Consider the following 17852-nt stretch of genomic DNA (forward strand, 5'->3'; position numbering starts at 1 on the left):
TACTTCAGAAACTGAGTTTAAGCATTCCTGTTCTCCAGCTGCAAGGACTAGATGTTGGCCATTGGTGTGGCAAGCACAGGACAGCAGGACCCCACATGAAGGGTCTGAGACTGCTGCCAATCTCTGCTGTCCCGCTGCCCCTCTGATGGGGCACAAACATGGCTGAAGGAGACTGAGAACACAATGTGACGCAGAAGAACATGACCATCATCCTTATTCTCAGTTGCTATTCAAAGGAGCCAACAGCATGAAGCATTTTAAACAAATATCCTTTAATGACTTAGATCTGCTTCCCCAGTACACAGGACTTCTATAACAGGCAAGCTTAGTCCTTGCCTAGGACCGTGGCTAGAGAAGATGAGGTCTCTGGGTTACTCAGAGGAGTCAGTGGGTTGCATGCAAGTAGGCACAGGAACTGTGGGACAGTTTTGAAAGGAATGATAGAAAATGCCATAGCATATTGCTAATTGTCAACACAGGGCAGGGAAGCAGTTTCAGAGGAAGTTTAGAATAAAGGAATCATAAATCAGAAAGACAAGAATATTGTAGGTATTTATGGACATTCTCCCAACGTGTTAGGACAATACAAAGGGAAAATACCGATACGGTCACGTGGGGAAACAAAAACAAAAAACCAAACGTAGAGAAGTAAAATTAGTGAGCAAAAAAGCCACTTCTCCCTTTTCAAAAGGAAGAAAAAGCTTACATACACTTTTCATATAAGTGTAAGTAAGGTATTATTTGTCTGATTTGCATTAAGCCTGGGATCCAAGATCTGTCCAAAGTCAAAGTGGCTTTGTCTCCGGTTCTTTGTACCGATGACCAGGGTACTTTTGTTCATGGTCGAAGAGCAGCTGTTGGCAAGACTCCAAAAGAGATCAAGCTTTTATCTAGAGCTACAAGAAGAATCCTTAAACATTACCTAATTTGTATACACTTTGGTATCTACCTATAACTTAAGTTACCTTCTGTTGTTCACTCATTATCCATGAATTCTGCACTTACTTGAAACAGTGCTGTCTATTGCATAGTTAATGCTATTATCTACCAGGCTATCATCTCTGCTGCTATCTACACTCAATTTTGTAACCCATCTTGTCATATAAGCTACTTTTTTCCCTGTGGTATTTTTCTCCTTGCTGTACTTTCTCCATCTATATATTTCCTACTCGAACAAGTTCATCGACCCCTTTTCTGATAAAGGTCCATTCTCAAGACCCATGTCTACTGTAGTATTTATTGGATTATACCACAAAGAAATCCTAGGAAATAAAGGTGTTATTTTTGTCATTCTTAATATGATAAGAGGTTAAAAATTCAAGATAGTGATATAGAAGTGATGAACAGTAATTGTAATTAACCAACAAACATCACTTTGCAATATCTACTGCTCCTCCAGCTGATCTGGGTGCTATAAGTACTCTTCAGACTGATGGCAAAGCAACTAGTTAGCTTTTCAGTATATGATGACTCACAGAAGGTACAAGTAGAAACATTTCCCTGAGAAAGAAAACAGAACTGTGAACTTCAGCCAGATCACTGAAAGAAGAGACAAAGGAAATGACCACTTGGAAATTTACAGGAAAGCATAGGGGAATAAAATACTTCATGTATGATCACAGCTAAAAACACACACACTGGACAGAGAAAGAGTACTTTAATTAACAGGAATTGTATTGATTTTATGTTTGTATTTTCACCTAGTCTGGTTAATCATAAGCACCTTGGGTGTGTTTTTATTCTTTTCCTTTTCTATTCATTTTCTATTCATTCCCTTTCCCCTTGTTTTGTGCACAAACAAAATATGATGTGGCTACACACTTTTAATTTTGTGGATCAAGAAAAAATAATATGTATTTTCTTTACAGGTTTTCATATGGTTTGTCAAAACTGGAAAGCATGAACTAGCAGAATCAGATCTATTTTCAATAGAGACTATCATTTTACATGGAGAAAAGTAGTATCAGAAAAAATATTTAATTATTAAAAGTTGAAGTATAGGGTCCCATACACCCCCTTTCTTTTTTTTCACTGCATTTTTCAGCTTCCAGATTAAACTGTATTTGGAAGCACCATACTGTCATGCTGCACAAGCTTTGTCACCATACATACAGTCTATAACATCCCATAATACAGATGTTCATCTTAGCATAGTGCATGAGAACAGATGACAAAGAATGGATGACAATGGAGAAAGCCAAATGCATTGCAGGGTGATGCTTCCCCCTCAGGAGCAAGTTCCAATAAGTAAACACATCAATCTGTAACTGCAACATTAAGAACAATGGATTGTGATAAACAAGTTGAATTTTTTCCTTGTGTCATCAATATAAACCATAATTCAGACAGCTTTTGAATAAATACTTGTAAAATAAAATACTTTAAGGGCTTATTCTGATTGCATCATTCCAAAAAGCTTAGAAGATCATCAATATAGCATGAGCTTGACAGTGATTTGTAAGACGCTTAAAAATATTTTTTCATTAGTTAATCAAGCTTATCACCAGGGAGAAAATATTAAAATTTGATAGAAACTACAGTATGGGAAAGTTAAGGCAGAGTAGAAAGTATTATGGTTACATATTCAAACATTTTCAGAAAAAATAGGTTTTCACCTACAAAAAAAAAAAAAAAAGATTCTGTAAGTTCAACAAAATTAAGACAAGGAGGAATCTTTTACCTTGAGGCGCCCTTACTGTAGTAGAGTCAATAAGCCTGAAGATAAAGCATGCAAGACTCGCAAGGGAAATTTTATGGACTGTGCTGTGTAGAGGTAGGAAGACATAATCTCTGAATAAGGTCAGACCAGGATATTTCTGTGACGTAAAAAATTATGCCCATCTAATCTCTTGAATACTTCAAGTAAATCAATAAAACAGTGGCACAGAGACAGAAAAGAGGCAATTGAACTAAAATCACAGCCTTAGGGAGTCTTTAATATAAGGATCAATTATTTAACTAATTGAGAATTAGCTATCGATTCCAAGACTGTTACAGGGAACACTACAAAATTTATGACTGTGAGTATACCTAATGTTACTATATCCTTAACATCAGTTAAGTTAAAATGTCCTATTTAGAAGCGGAAAGAGGATGAAGTGAGATTTTGGATTTCTTTTTTCCTTGTTAAAATCTCCAGGCATGAAGCCTTTGTGGTAGGTTAGAATTTTCTTGAATTTATTGTTTTAGATTTTTGAAGCTACTGACCTATTTTGCCATCAGTAACAATAAATCAGGTTTGTCTTAATAGATTTCCTGAAAACTAATGAGTGAGCAAATATCAGCATTCAAAAAAAATACTATGGAAGTTATTATAAATTAATCAAAATTGAATAATAAAGGTCACAATGGCAGAATTAGTTGATAAATTCATGTATTATTTTTACATCCCAAATTAACACAACATTATAAATTAATAGTGGTCGACAGAAGAATGAATTATGTAACACTAATCCAGAAACAGAAAATGGAAGTATTGTTTTCCTTTAATCTACAACCCAAGGTGGTATTCTAGCCAGAACAGTAATCCTAACCTAAGTGGTAAAGGTCCCAAATAGCCTTTCTGGTTCTTTTGCTCAAGACCGCTTTCCCAGAGCACACAGTGAAATCAATTTAGCTGGTCTTAAAGCACCAAAAATAGCTGTTCCACCTCAGTATGTCAGCACTTCCTCTTCAGATTTCTGGTCAAGAGTGTTCTCTTCTTGCTTCCCCTTGTACACTGCAACACTAAGCACGTGCAAGAACCTCACCTGGGGTGAAAAAAAACTAATCTTGCAGTCTAGTATGTCAGATTCCAGTAACTTTTCTGTAACCTTGATGGCAATTAATGACTTTCAGATGTCAGTTCTGAGGTTTCCGAGAGGTATTCAAGGTGCAACAAAAATTGTGTGCCTATGTTTCCATTGATGGTCGTAACATGCGATAGAAAGCTTAGAAGTAACTAGATTAATAGGATATAGAAAACTTAGAATAATTAAAATTCTCATTGTGTGCACAAAAAGGAGTTTTACAGTGTGACTTTGCAAATGAGGTGAGGAGCTCACAGTATGACTTTGCAAATTAGGCCCAGTCCTGAGGCCCTTCGTACTGATAAGGTGGACCTGGGATGCCCTGTGTGCCAATAAGACGACACTGGTATGCGAACATCTGTGCCTTGAGATAGGAAAACTGGATCTGTCCTGTTTTGTGGTTTGGAAGAAACTCAAGACACGACTGAGCCTTCACAAAGAGTGAAGGTGAAAAGTTCAGAGCGAGGGAGACTACTAAACCTTCATCCTTAATGGCCCCCGTGACTACTGCCAGGAGATAGTGCGCAAGTGCAAATGGGAGGAAACTTACGGTAATGACTTCTTGGTAGAATAATTATCCTAACCAACCTATTCTCGGGCATCTGTTGAATATGTATGAATGTATACTTTAAGCCACACATGCACAAAGAAGTCGGGGCAGCAGGTGCTTTTGGAATTATCCACCCTGATGCCCGCCAGTGAGTGAAATACCTGCTTTATAACCTATCCTGAGTTATAGTTTAATTCTGCACGTCACATGGAAGACAGGCTCCCATTAAGAAAAAAAAAACCACAAACAAAACAAAACACCGAAACCCTAAACTAACTAGGTGATACCCTTGATGGACCCCTTCCCTGACACACACAAGTTACACGAGTATCAAGTAACCTCAAGGGTCAACCAGGTAGCGACACTATCTATTTCTTCTCAGCAGCTTCCTGAACATTACAATAAATGCATGCAGTGGCAATTGAGAGCTGTCTTGGTTTTGCAAAGAATTAAAAAAAATAAAAATCTAGGGAAATAGCTACAGGACATCATCTGCATTTAAATTTGTCGCAACATGAGTTATCCTGGGTAAGGATCCTATTTTCACTCTGGTCTTAACTTCTACCATCCATTGCTGGTAATAGTATTTCAATATGCACGCTGTGTTGTAAAATGCTACTTCCTTTGGTTCATATTCTCAGCTTTTGCAGTAAGGATTCCTTGGTCTCATGAACATTAGTGGCAGTAGTAGGCATCTCAAAGGTTTACAGGGACTATTGAGGGGGGCTGAGGTAAGAAGAGGAAGGAGGGAGGTGGGCATGATTTCTGGTCCAGAGAGCTTAGAATTTAGACGTTATACTTCACCTACCCAAACAGTTGCACTCATGTAGCTGTATGATGTACAGCACAGACAAAGCCCTGCTAATCCAGCCACAGCTGCCCCGCTGTTCTGCTAGAGCAGGCAGTCATAGCCACAGTTCACTTCCCAAGTGAAACAGCACAAAAACATTTTTGTCAGTATAACAGCTTCCATGGTTATAACTTTTGGCAGCACAGCTGTGCAGGTTAAACCCACCTACCTCTATAACTTTGCCTCACATAACCCTGTAAAATTCAGTCATAGTGAGAAATGTAAAAATTTGTAGAAAACAAAAGGAAAAAGTGAAAGGATTATAAAAGCAGAACAATACACTAGAGGTCACATCAGTCTTGCTAGCCAGTCACTCACACCTTACGTAGTCATGACATAAAAGATTAGCCTTCCTTCCTAAAGGGTAGCTCTGAAGGTGTTTTGCAGAGTATCTTCAAAGCAGGAGTTAGAATATTAAGTAACATAAGTAATACGTAGGAAATCAACTCCTAGACTCTTACTTCATTTTCCAAGAAAAGTTGCAGTATATATAGGGGTTTTTTAGCTATTGTGTACTTGCAGTCTGTAAAGCTTCTGACTTCATAAGAAAACAAAAACTGTTCTAGACATTTTCTCAGAACATGAAATGGATTTAATTCTTTCTAATTAAAAAAATACCTAAGTTATGGAAAACATTTGGAGGCACATAAGGCACATTTGAAACTGTTAGCTTTTCCTTAAAACCTTTTTTTTTTTTTTTATAAATAAAAAACTGTCAGGACAAAGACTTCTAAGCACAGTTTTAAAGGAGTAATGTCTTTGGCAGTGTGCAACCCCCTAGAGAGCAAGCTTAGTTTTTGGTGTTAACAGGTTGTTCATGCATCCTTCAAAGGAGTAATACATGCTTAAAGCTTAGATTTCATTATGGTGATAACAGTACTTGTCAGAGACAAGAACCATTTACAGTAGTGGTTTCAACAGAAATTGACAGTGGACTTACATTCCTGGTGGTTGTAGAAGGTTTTGTTAAAAAAAAAAAAAAAAAGAAAACTTTGGGAAGATTTTGTTAAAAAGTATATATTAACACAAGTTTGAATAGTAGTGCTTCTAGATATTTTCCAAATGAACATTCTTCCCACTGGAAAACAGGTTATACTGGAAACTTAGGATTCACTGGCAGCAATATTTAGTTTTTATATTTTTAAAAATATAAAAACACAGTAAAAAATGAAAAAACATGGAAAACCACAGTGCCAACAAGTTTCATATAGAGCTTTTTCCAAGTAAAACATGACCAATTTATTTTAAAATGTTTCTATGTACATTCCAGGTAAAAACCACCCATATTTTCAAGTACGCATATGAGTGGTGAAGCTTGTGAAATTTGTTATGAAGCTTTGTGGGCTAAACTGGTAAAAAGTTCAAAACAAACAGAAATATGTTATTCTTCAAACATTAGTTAATTATGTTGTGGAACTCCACGCCAAGAGACAGCTGTAGAGATTAAAAATTTACAAGAAAAAAAACAGAAGAAAAAGCAGACCTCCACACATAAATGCAGTGAGGCGGTATCTTCTAACTTTAGAAGTCCCGAAGACACACATCCTTTGGGCCTGGAATACTGGGAAAGTGCTGGTAACATGATTTTTATGTTCTTCTACACCTTCCTTAAACATTGTCAAGGCCACTCACAAAGACTGGATTCAAAGTGAGAGGAGTCTTTGACATTAACCCCTATAATACCCCCCATATTCCTAAATCAAAGCCAAGATAAAATCAGGAATGAAAAACATATTTAACCAGTCATTTCTACTAACTACATGGTCAAAATAGGGTGGTAAATGTTAAAAACTCTGAGGGAAAACTAGTGAAATTTCTTTTAGTAACATTGTAATGTATTGCGTCAAGAAGTGAGCATAACATTAAGAGATTGGAAAACACTGGAAATTTCAGAATTATTGCCAAAAGTTTGATCTATTCATCCTTCTGCTGAATACAGTAATAATGCACATCAAAAGAATTCTTTCAAACTTGTTAAAAGGCAGCTTGTTAAAAGGCAGCCCGGGAAGAAATAACCTGCATAATCTAGGTAAATACTGAACTGCTAACAGGCAATTTAGAGAGGTTGTATTTTTTAGGTTATTTGCTAGAAGTTATTTTCTTTGAAATTTTCTCTCTCTACAAATTTATTACCTGTGCTAAATCTACGGAAATGAGGTAGCATCTCATTTATTGCTGTGGGAACTCTTGCCAATAGATGTACTTTTATAACACCACATTACGTATCACATAATAGGAGCTGACAACGATTTTACCTATACTACCCTTAAATAAAAAATAAGAAAGCAGTAAGAAATATGTTTCTTTTGATATCCCAATAATAAATAGCTTTTTTTTTTGTTCATGTTACTAGTACAAAATAATTTTAAAAGTAATTTCAGAGATACTTGCAAGTCTAATTTCAAGAAGCAGGATACATTTCAGTTAACTAAGAAAACTAGTGTCCATTTGTATTATCTGTCTTTTCCACTTGCAGTTAGGTAATATGTACAATCTCAGTCTAACATTCCCTGAATTTGGTCAGAAACACAAGGAAGTTCTTTGTGCTTTCCATCATTTTTATGCAAATTTTTAGATTATTTATTTTCTAGCTCCACATTTCTTACAGAGTACAACAGTGGAAAAACAGCCAGCTTCCACTTGGTTTATGACTTCATCTTTCCAATCTGATGTTCTCTGTTAGTACCATCTTTTGAAAAAGTATTCTGAAGGGTTAAGCAACACTCAAAATACAAAAGCTTCTTTCCTTTTACTCAGGAATAGATGTGCCAAGTCAAAAGTAAGATAGAATGAAAATACACTAGCAAGCTACAGGACAGTATTAAACCTGTTTAGCTTAGTTGTCATGACAAATTTTACATCTAAATTCAAGACACCAATTAGTCTCTACATTGCAAAAGAGCTGATTAAGTGGTTCACTGCTACAAAAAGGGTAATGCCAATCTTCCCCCTCTTCTCACTGTGTGACCCTGCCTGCTCTCTGTTATTAGCTCTAGCACTTGCCTGATTGCACAGTAAACTTATTTAACCATCAACATGAAGCGGGGGTAGGGAAGGGGAACACACCACTTCCTACGCTGAGGTAGTTTTATGCAGGTTACTGAACTGAATTGGTTTAGTACATGAGCAGATACAGAATAAAACTACCACAGAACAAGTCATGGGATTATAAAACCAGGAACAGAGGGGAAAGGAAGGACTGGTGAATGGTGAGCTGGCAGATTGGACCCTTATCCATAGGGCCTGGATATCTCAGCTCCTTGCAGAACAAACACACAGCAATTACTGTGATGTTTAAGTCACTCTATGTGTTTTATATAATGTGGCATAACATAGGTAACAGATTCTCATCTCTGCTAAAATAAGTTGATTAAAAAAAAACTTACATTTTTGACTATATGTTTAAGAAGACTCCACTGAAAGAGTCTAGAGGACATATCCTGGAGATGTTGGAGCAGTACTAGTACAGAGGGCAAGTTCTGCAGAGTTGCTTGAGTTGAGACCAGGGAGTTATATCAGCACATGACTGACACAGAGGGGAGTTTGGACATCTACAGTGAAACGAGTCAGTACAGTCACTGAGAATACCTAAAGAATCCCCTGAAAACAAGTACAATAAAACCTAAAAAGCAGAGTATGCTATGATACGTTGAACCATAGACTTACGTGAATTGCTTGTAAATGAGTGTAAGAATGACTACCAAAATAAATGAGAATAAAACCTAACCATTACCTTATTAACCTGGTGGATTTATTGCTATTATTTGGGATTATTTTTTCCTCAGAATATTTTTGGTATTGGCAATGTAATATTGAATCTTTAGTTTTTTAACCTGCTTTTATTTTCACTCTTACGCATGTATACACAAAATTGAATGTTTAATAGTGTCTCAGAAAGTTCCACAGTTTTGGAAACATATTTTTTATAGAATTTTTTCTGCCCATATTTATATTAAAGAATAGAAAAATTCTTTAAGAAATTATGACTTCCCAATCTTTAGTGTTTCACCTGAAGATCTTCTATAGGACAGTTTTATACTTAACACTTTACATGCATATTGTCAATAAAAATCCTGCACAAACAGATCACATGTTTAAGGAAAAAAGACTGGGAAATAAGTGGCTGAGCAGCAGTACTGCAGAGAAGGTCCTAATAACTAGATTGAACTGTGCATCGTACAAACTGCCCCTGCTCTGTTGACTGTGACAAGCTGCACGAGGATCCTCCATTGGATTACTCTGACAAGTTCTAGTCAAATAAAGACACACATAAAATTAGACCAAGCTGACAAGGAAATTAATAAGCTTAGAAACTGTGATATGTGAGGAAGGGTTGAGCTTAGGGAGAGAAAAAGGTGAAGATACATGGGAACAGTACTCAAGTGCTTGAAAGATATCACAAAAAGAACGAACTACTACAAGGTTTGTCACAGCACTCTCCAAACTAGCCAGGTACAACAAGGTCTTTTTACCATCTCATACCAACATATTCTTCATGCCAGTCCCTCTGCTGCCTTCTCCTCATCTCTCCTCACCCAGGATGCATGTTCTCTCTGCTTCTTCCTTCTCTCTCTTCCTCGGCTGCTCCCTCTTCATTAGCTCAACCACTTAACAGAACCAGCCACAGCTGCACCTTATCTACATCGGCCAACCCACCGCCCCTGAAGCCAACCCACAGCTGTATGTTATCAATGTTAATTAACCCAGCTTCAATCCTCTACAAAGGTTCCCATGTCGAAAGCAGTATGTGAAGTACACAGTTTACCTTTTAATAAAAGAGACTTGAGTTAGGTACTGGAACCCACCCACAGTGTAAACTATTAATCTAGCATAAGGAAAACACATGAAGCATGAAAAATGGTGAACTGCGAGCACAGAAGATTCTGAAAAAGATATTATTCTTGATACTCATCTGTGTAAGTACTGCCTGCCAGCCTTGCAACTAAACAAGAGTCCTACAAGCCTTTCTTGACACTGACTCCAGTGACACACTTTTGATGTTCTGAGGTCAATATATGGTTATACCTGAGAGTCAGGGCAAAACAGTTTGAAGAAATGGGGAAGGTGAATCCCAGAATCCCAGCTTTTTCATACAGAAGAATGTACATTGCAACAGAAGAATATAAAGGATATATTGTTCTCTACATTTAAAGAAATTGCATTCCTAGCTTATAGTAAAAAGGAAAGTCTAGCTTCTTCTAGTCTCACATAGGAATCTAAGCTTCATCTGTAATATATTGTAGAGAGATACATTGTGATATATTACATTTTCCAATATATAATATATCTTTGCTATCTTCAACAGAGAATCGATGAGCCATAGCCATTTTTATTTATTCTTTATCATGCTGCTCTTCACAGGAACTGCTGTTCTCCTCTTTACAATTTCATTGGAAAAGTAGATGTCAAGTAAGATTTAATTAATGAAAAATAAACCAAACCACAAAACTGAAACTTTGCAAATATTTCTTCTTCTTAATAAATAATAATAACAACAACAATAACTCTGTGTAACTCTGTGTGTATATATTTTTTCTATGGTTGTGCTGTGAGCAAGTTTCAGGTATGAACTTTAACCTAAAATGGAGTAACATTTTTAATGAGAGATGATAAACGGCAGCCTGTTTTCTCCAGAGATATACATACTTCTCACCCTGGGAGAGAATAGTGACTCACAAAATAAGTCAGTTCTTCCATCATAGCCACAGGCTTTGCACTTGAGAATGATGGATGTATGCAACAGAAGTCATTAGGCTAAATATTGAACAAAAAAGAAACAGTGGAGATAACAGACTCTCACATCTAATGAAAGTTTGCATCTTGTTATAAGTTTTGCTTTATTTCTATAGAACTCAATAAAAACCTTGTAGGAGTCCATTAGTTACAGCCCAAGCCAGTCTTTAATTCTTTATTAAAAGGTAAAATAAGGAGTCTTAAGCCCTCTGCAACTGTAACAACCACCTGTTTCTACTCTTTTTTTTCCTCTTTTGTTTCCAAACTCTTTAAAAGTTTAGAACACTATATTGCATCCGTAGACATCAATTTTTAATGAATGATGGATAGGTGTGTACTTGCTCAAAAAAAAGTCACATCTAAAGAGCAAGATTATTCTTAGCTTTCTGTGGCCATCCAAGAAGATTAAGTGGATTTATTCAGAAGAAAGGCACAGCTGTAGCTCCAATACCACCTGAGCCAGAGGAAGACAGGGAGCCCAAAAGAAAGTGCACCGTTGCCCTCATATAAGAATGTAGCAGCAGGAATGTGCCATTCCAGCTTCTGACATAACATCCATATTTTTTCTAAGTCTTGGGTAGCAGATCTGCTGTCTGATTTTTCTCAAGGGCACTACATAGCTCCAAAACTAACACTAAGTGTTGATGTTGCACAATATTTACTTCCCTGAGCAATAAGGAATTTTTATTTGCTTTCCGAGTGATTAATTGTGAAGCACAGTGAGAGAAGAGATTGCACACCTGAGCCCAGGATTACAGAACCACAACACCCTTCACTGATGTACACAATGAAAATTTTGAACTTCTGATATTTTATTAGTATTTAAATAGTTTTATATTTTTCTAAGGTGGTCCAATATCTTAGTAAATAGTTCTGGGAAAACAACCACAACAAAAATACCCACAAGAATATGAAATAGCACAGTTAAATTACTAAGAACAATGGCAAATAAACTATAATCAATTTGATTCCATTTGAGGTTGCATGTGAGACTATTGATGATCCTTTCAGGGATAAGACTAATTGTTTGGGCTGCAACATATTATTCCTTGTGTATCTGGAATGTCAGATTTCTTCAAAAAAGAAGCAGGTCTAATCTTAAATAAATTTTTCTAGCCAAAAAGGAAAATAAACACTTTTTAGGCTTTTATTACAGGAAAGAAGAGTTCAAATTGCTCAAAATAGACAATGAACAAATTGATACCTGAGCCTGAGTTGTCAGGTCCTATATGATTTAGCACATTCCATAATACGCTACCATTCTTGTTTCTTTTTGCTATGAATGTGCCATAACTCCAGAGGCTTTCAGACAGGTAGATGTGCCTTGCCACTAGGCAAAACCTTTTATGGGATTCTAAAACTCTGCATGAAATAAATACCACTGCATATGATGTGTTAGCAACATCCCTGACATTCTCATCACAAATAGTCTAAGAAAAAAAAATAAAAATTCTGAGGTCTTGTCTTTGTTCTTCACAAACCACACTTTTTCACTAGCAAAAACTTTTTCATGTATAATTAAACAGTCAAAATCAGGAATTCTGAGGCTGCTGATTTCTATCAGGTCTCCATCTCAGAACCACTCTTTGGTACACTCTTGACAGTCAACCTTGTGTATCTTACTGAGAAGAACAGGGCGAAAAAAAAGACTTACTTCCTTTTAGCCCTTTCATCTGGTATCACTTCTAGCAAAACAAGTTTTAATTCTTTAGTAGACAGAAAGTATAAGATCTCTAAGAATCTGTCCATTGTGTAAATCCAGTTTTGTATACAGGACTGAAACCATTTTAACAGAAATTATGTCAGTGCCAGCACATGAGAAATTCCTAAAATCCAGTATATAATGACTTCTCCCAGCTGACCAGTCACATCACACGTAACGCTTATGGAACTGGTAATATGACAAAATGTATTGAAATCACTTCTGAAACATCTTTACTTAATCTACACTTTAGATGGCAATTACAATATAACAAGAGGATACACACCTCCAGATAACATCTCATCTGAAAATTGCAACTTAAAAAGACATAATCTGTTTATAGCTTAAGTATAAATTTATGTACTAAGCAAAGCAATATAGCCAACTTAAACAGATATTAAAATGTCTGCAGAGGGCTCGCTTTAATTAAATCCTTTTAAAGCAGATTTCAATTTAATTAAAGTCAGCCTGAGCATGTAAACAAATTTTCTGACACTAATACATTGAAACAGCACACCTAAGTTTGTACAGGCCATTACAGAGACTGAAGCTTTCACCACCAGAACTAGTAAACAATAGAGTAACTTCCCTGAAAGCGTCAAGTAAAAAATAGAAATTCTTGGAGTATTTCTACTTCACACATACACTGCAGCACCATAAATTACTCCTCCTCCCTCCTGCAGCTCCATCATCAATACACTACACACAGCTCAGTTACTAGCTTTGCTTCCTTTTCACCAGTTTCTCTTCCACAACAGCACACCTTATTTTCCTAGATTAAACTTCTGATAATATTTCTTTAAAAGCCTGAGCCCTGAAACACTATCTTTCTCTTGTATTCAGCATCTGCTGCACTTTGAGACCAGGGCAAGGGTTTTTTTGAACCTTTCTGAGGTAAATTCAGTTGCCTTTGTATCCACCAAGAGAACTCCTACAAAACCAGAGAAACACATTAAACATTTAGATAGGTCCGCTAAGCTGAGTTATGTTTACCTGAACAGTCCAACACAAAGCACTGAAGACAAAAATACTTCCAATTCTGCCTTTCCTCGGGGCTCAATGCACTAGAGGGATCCCATACTGACCTACAGCTGCAGCCTAAAATAGCTGAACCAGATGCAGTTGTTACCTTCTGAGAGAGAAGTTTCCAGAGTTTACTTCTTTTCTTTTCTCTGGGAGATTTAGTCCATCCCCCTAATACATATTAGCTAAGCAAGTAGATATGAGAGATGCAGAATCTCACCTTTTCCTCTGCCAGTGAAAATTCCAGCCTATTTCACTTGTTTTCCCAATAACTGCCTACCAGCCATGCCACCCAGCTGGCCTCAGGGCCGGCCACCTCATCAGCTACAGACTGACAAATCCACCAGTTTCACTCACCTCCGATACTGAAGGTCCCTCTGCTGTTTGAGCAAATTTTCTGCTTCTGGGTAACAGTCTGCCTTACTGAAGCCAGCCCTTCCCCTGCAGAAAGGGCCAGGGTGACTGAGGACACCAGACCAACACTCTCCGAGCTACAGCCCACAGCCCAGGTGCAGCTCAGGAGAAACCTTCATCAGGAAGAGATGCCCCTGATCTGTCCACTAACACACCTGCTCGCTCTCTGTGTCGTCTGCTTCACACAATACAAAGGAAAATTACTTTTCCAGAGCAATGCTAGCATTTTTTTCCTGTAAATTATCACCCATAAAATAAGAGACATAAGATTGTAAGAGTAACAGGGGACAAAAAAATATTTTCTTTCTTTCACTGCATGGAAGTTTCTTCTAACGTTGTTATTCTTAAGTTTCTTTAAAATTGCTTTCACCACTTTTTTCCCAGAAGCATTCAACATCGGTCTAATGGACTCCCACCAATGTCTCTGACTTGAAGAAATAAACAGTCGGGCCAAGAACGTTTTTTTCTTAATTTAAATGTGGTACAGCTTAGCAAACAATTTTGGCTTACTCCCCCTTGGAAAACATATTCTTAGATAATCACACTAGAAATGTTTAAAAGCTTTTCAAAGCCTTCTCTGAACTTTTATGGATTCTTTCTTCCCATATCCTATCTGCATGATAGAAATTGCTTTAAAAAGCATTATTGCTTGGGGTTTTTTACCCCCCTTGAGTTTCATCATCAGAGCCATCACTTACAATTCTGTGGTTTGTTTTAACACATAGTACAGGCCACCTAATTGTGTCCAATCCTTTTCTCATTAAACTTAAAATTCCCATTCAGTTTTTCTAGAAAAGAGTAAGTTCTTGATTTAAAATGTTAAATCTAGCAATGTTTCCCTTTCTGAAATTAGAGCAAACAATAGGTGTCTTGTCATCTTGTTTTACACTGAAAGCTTCCCCATATTGCTAATAATTTCTGTTACACTTCACTGGCTTTTTATTTTTCTGCTATAAGCTCATAGGTTTACTATTTTTACCAGGTATCTTCTTGTAACATTCTAACAAAGCCATATGAAAACGATGCCTGTACTCTGGGGAACAAGTAACTTCAGATTCTCATTATCCTCCCTTCAACCAATATTTACCAGATGAAGAAGAAAGAAATTCTAAAATGAAATCCCACTACAATTTAGTTTCAATCACATTTTATTTGTAAAATTAAAGTTTATTGAAGAAGCATAGATTTGCCTCCGCTTACATTTGACCTTCAAGTGCAAGATGTAATAGGCTAAAGACTAAAGTAAATCACAGTGGTTTGCTCATTCTTTTGCATTGTAAAGAACGTCAAGGAGGAAATAAAACATGAAATAAAAATAGAAGTCAAAGTTATTTTGTGAAGATAGATTAAGAAAAAGTATAAGCATTAGAAGGAGTAAATTATAGGTTATTCATAGAGAAAATAATTTAGTATTCTTTTATATATTACTTATTAGACATATGTGAAACATAATCTAAAAGAACAGTATTTATTTGTGGGCAATTCCATGGAGAGTACAAAACTTCCATACATTTTATTTATAATATTATAGCTGTATTTACTAACAATTATATAATGATTAAGAAACATATACTCCACTATTAATTATAGCTAACATACTTGCTTACGGTGAAATGTAATATAGATACAAATTATAACAAGCAACTTGTTTCAGCATGCAGATACATAATATTATCATGGTTATCCTCACAGTTCTCTTTCTATTAATATATTTGAAAAAGTTGTTAATTAATGCTAGAGACACTGTTTGTAACGCACTGTCCCTGCGTGGACAATGGAGATAATCATGGTATGTTACTTTAAATGAGAGCGAGACAAACAAAAGATATGAAAATCTCGTTAAAGAACTCTGTGAGATGTTTCAGTTGCTTCAGAGTATCTGCAGGTAGACAGCAAGAACACACCTTCTTATCGTAGGCTGACATTTCCACTTTCCACACCTGGCTGAACTCTCAAGTGTCCAGCTGGGTGAAAAAGCAAACAAGTAACACACTGGTGTCTGGGACAGTCAGGGCCTGGGCACTGGGTGTGGAGAAGGTTCATTTAAAGCCCTATACAATTTATTGTTTCATCCATACTGAGTAACCCACCGCAGCAAGTGATGTGGCCATCTCTGCTACGCCCACTTATTTCTCTCTGCCTATTCATCTCCTCAACAGGCTCATCTGGTCAAAATAATAAGCAAAATAATCAACAAAATTGCTCTGCCTGAAAGGTGGGGTGATTTTCAAAGCAGTGTGAAGCAGACACCAGTGAGGTCCCCAGAAGATAGTTATCAGGTGGGAGATGTAGAGGGTAGCAAGGTCTGCACACGGAACCTGTCCGAGGCAGAGGCAGGAGCAGTGAACCCCAGTGCTTGGACATCCTGGCAAAGCAGAAATTGAAATGAAACAGGCAACAGCCCTATTTGTTTAAACAATGCCTGAGAAACAAGAAAATTGAGAAATAAGGTCAAAATATGCGATTTCATGTTTAATCATACCCTCCTCTGTATTGTTATTTATATCACACTAGTTGTGTGCATAAAAATATTTACATGCAGAACCTTGCACTATCAGCTGACTGTAGCAAACGTGGGCATTTTAATTTCATCTCTCCTTTTAAGGGAATTCTGTTTTTACACTCTGTATTAATGAACTGGAAACCAAATGTTATTCAAAGCTTGAAGGATCAAGAAACTAATGCCAAAACCATACAGAAAGTTAAGTTTACAAAAGATGCTGAAGAAAAACCTCTTCCTTACTAAGATAATTCTCTTTGTGGTTAGGGCTATCTGCTCCCATTCCCTCATTCATCCTCTGTCTGGTGGCCCACCATACTCTTCTACACTTATCCAACATTTATTTTTCACATCCTTGTTCAATTTTTTTGTCTTCCTTAAATTCTATATAGCTAAGTGTTTCTGCACAAATCTCCACCTAGAAATACAATTATTTAAAAGGAAATCCACTGTCAGAATCAACATGACATTTGCATACCACATCCCGTTTTTTCATTTAGCCTCCATTTTAGATGTTTCCTTTTCTACAATTTGCCCTTGCTACTTGTACCAGCAGTAATCTTTCCCTGTCTGGGACTGTATCTCATTCTATCAGTGTATTGGTTCAATACAAATACTGCTGTGACAATAATTATGGGAATGACAGCTAGTAATATCTTTATATCTTAAAAAACAGTAAGTCAAGATCAATGAACAACTGATTCACTAAATGGTTCTTGTAATTTTTTTAATAATCTTCAAAATAATTAAATCAAGTTAAATAATTAAAGGGTAAGAATTATAATTGAATCAACATTAAACCTGTTCCTTCCTAATTGGAGTGCACTGCAATAAAACAATTTGTTAAAAGAATACTACTCAGGTTGCAGTATGATAAATTCATGTGATAAAATTCCAGAACTAAATTTCCCATAGAACACGACGCCAGGTGCTTTGGGCATATGAGTGCTGATACAATCTTTAATTACATGATTTCATTATTTTCCTTCAAGACCTTTTTTCATTACATTTACAGAAAGGATGGCACTCATTTAATGAAGAACTATTTAATATTTTCTTTCCCCCTGTTTACCCATCTGCAGTCTCACAACTAATTTGTTGCACGCTCAAGATCTGCTCTGAAGGAAGAGAGTAATATTTTCCTCATTAGCTTTTTTACAAAGCTCATCATGACAGGACCTCAATGCTTCGTAAACATGACTGAACTTACTTTTATAAAATCTCTGTGACACAACTGGTCCTAGTTTGCAATAGAAATGCTGAAGCAAAGGGAATTAAACACAAGTTATGTT

At 36.5% G+C, this 17852-nt stretch overlaps 1 protein-coding gene across 5 annotated transcripts in view; it reads right to left on the bottom strand.

Annotated features, from left to right (window-relative positions):
- Positions 1-17852, bottom strand: part of KCNIP4 (potassium voltage-gated channel interacting protein 4) — a 429697-nt gene that overhangs the window by 144162 nt on the left and 267683 nt on the right. Inside the window, exon 1 of one of the 5 annotated variants that reach the window (XM_056361838.1) lies at positions 2681-2777. The exons of the other annotated variants lie outside the window; for them this stretch is intronic. The gene's annotated coding sequence lies outside the window, so the exon portion shown is untranslated. Of the gene's footprint in view, positions 1-2680; positions 2778-17852 lie in introns of those variants that run through there. 5 annotated transcript variants of the gene reach the window in all.

Source organism: Falco biarmicus, chromosome 1 (genome assembly GCF_023638135.1).
Source record: "Falco biarmicus isolate bFalBia1 chromosome 1, bFalBia1.pri, whole genome shotgun sequence".
In the NCBI taxonomy this organism is placed as follows: Eukaryota; Metazoa; Chordata; class Aves; order Falconiformes; family Falconidae; genus Falco; species Falco biarmicus.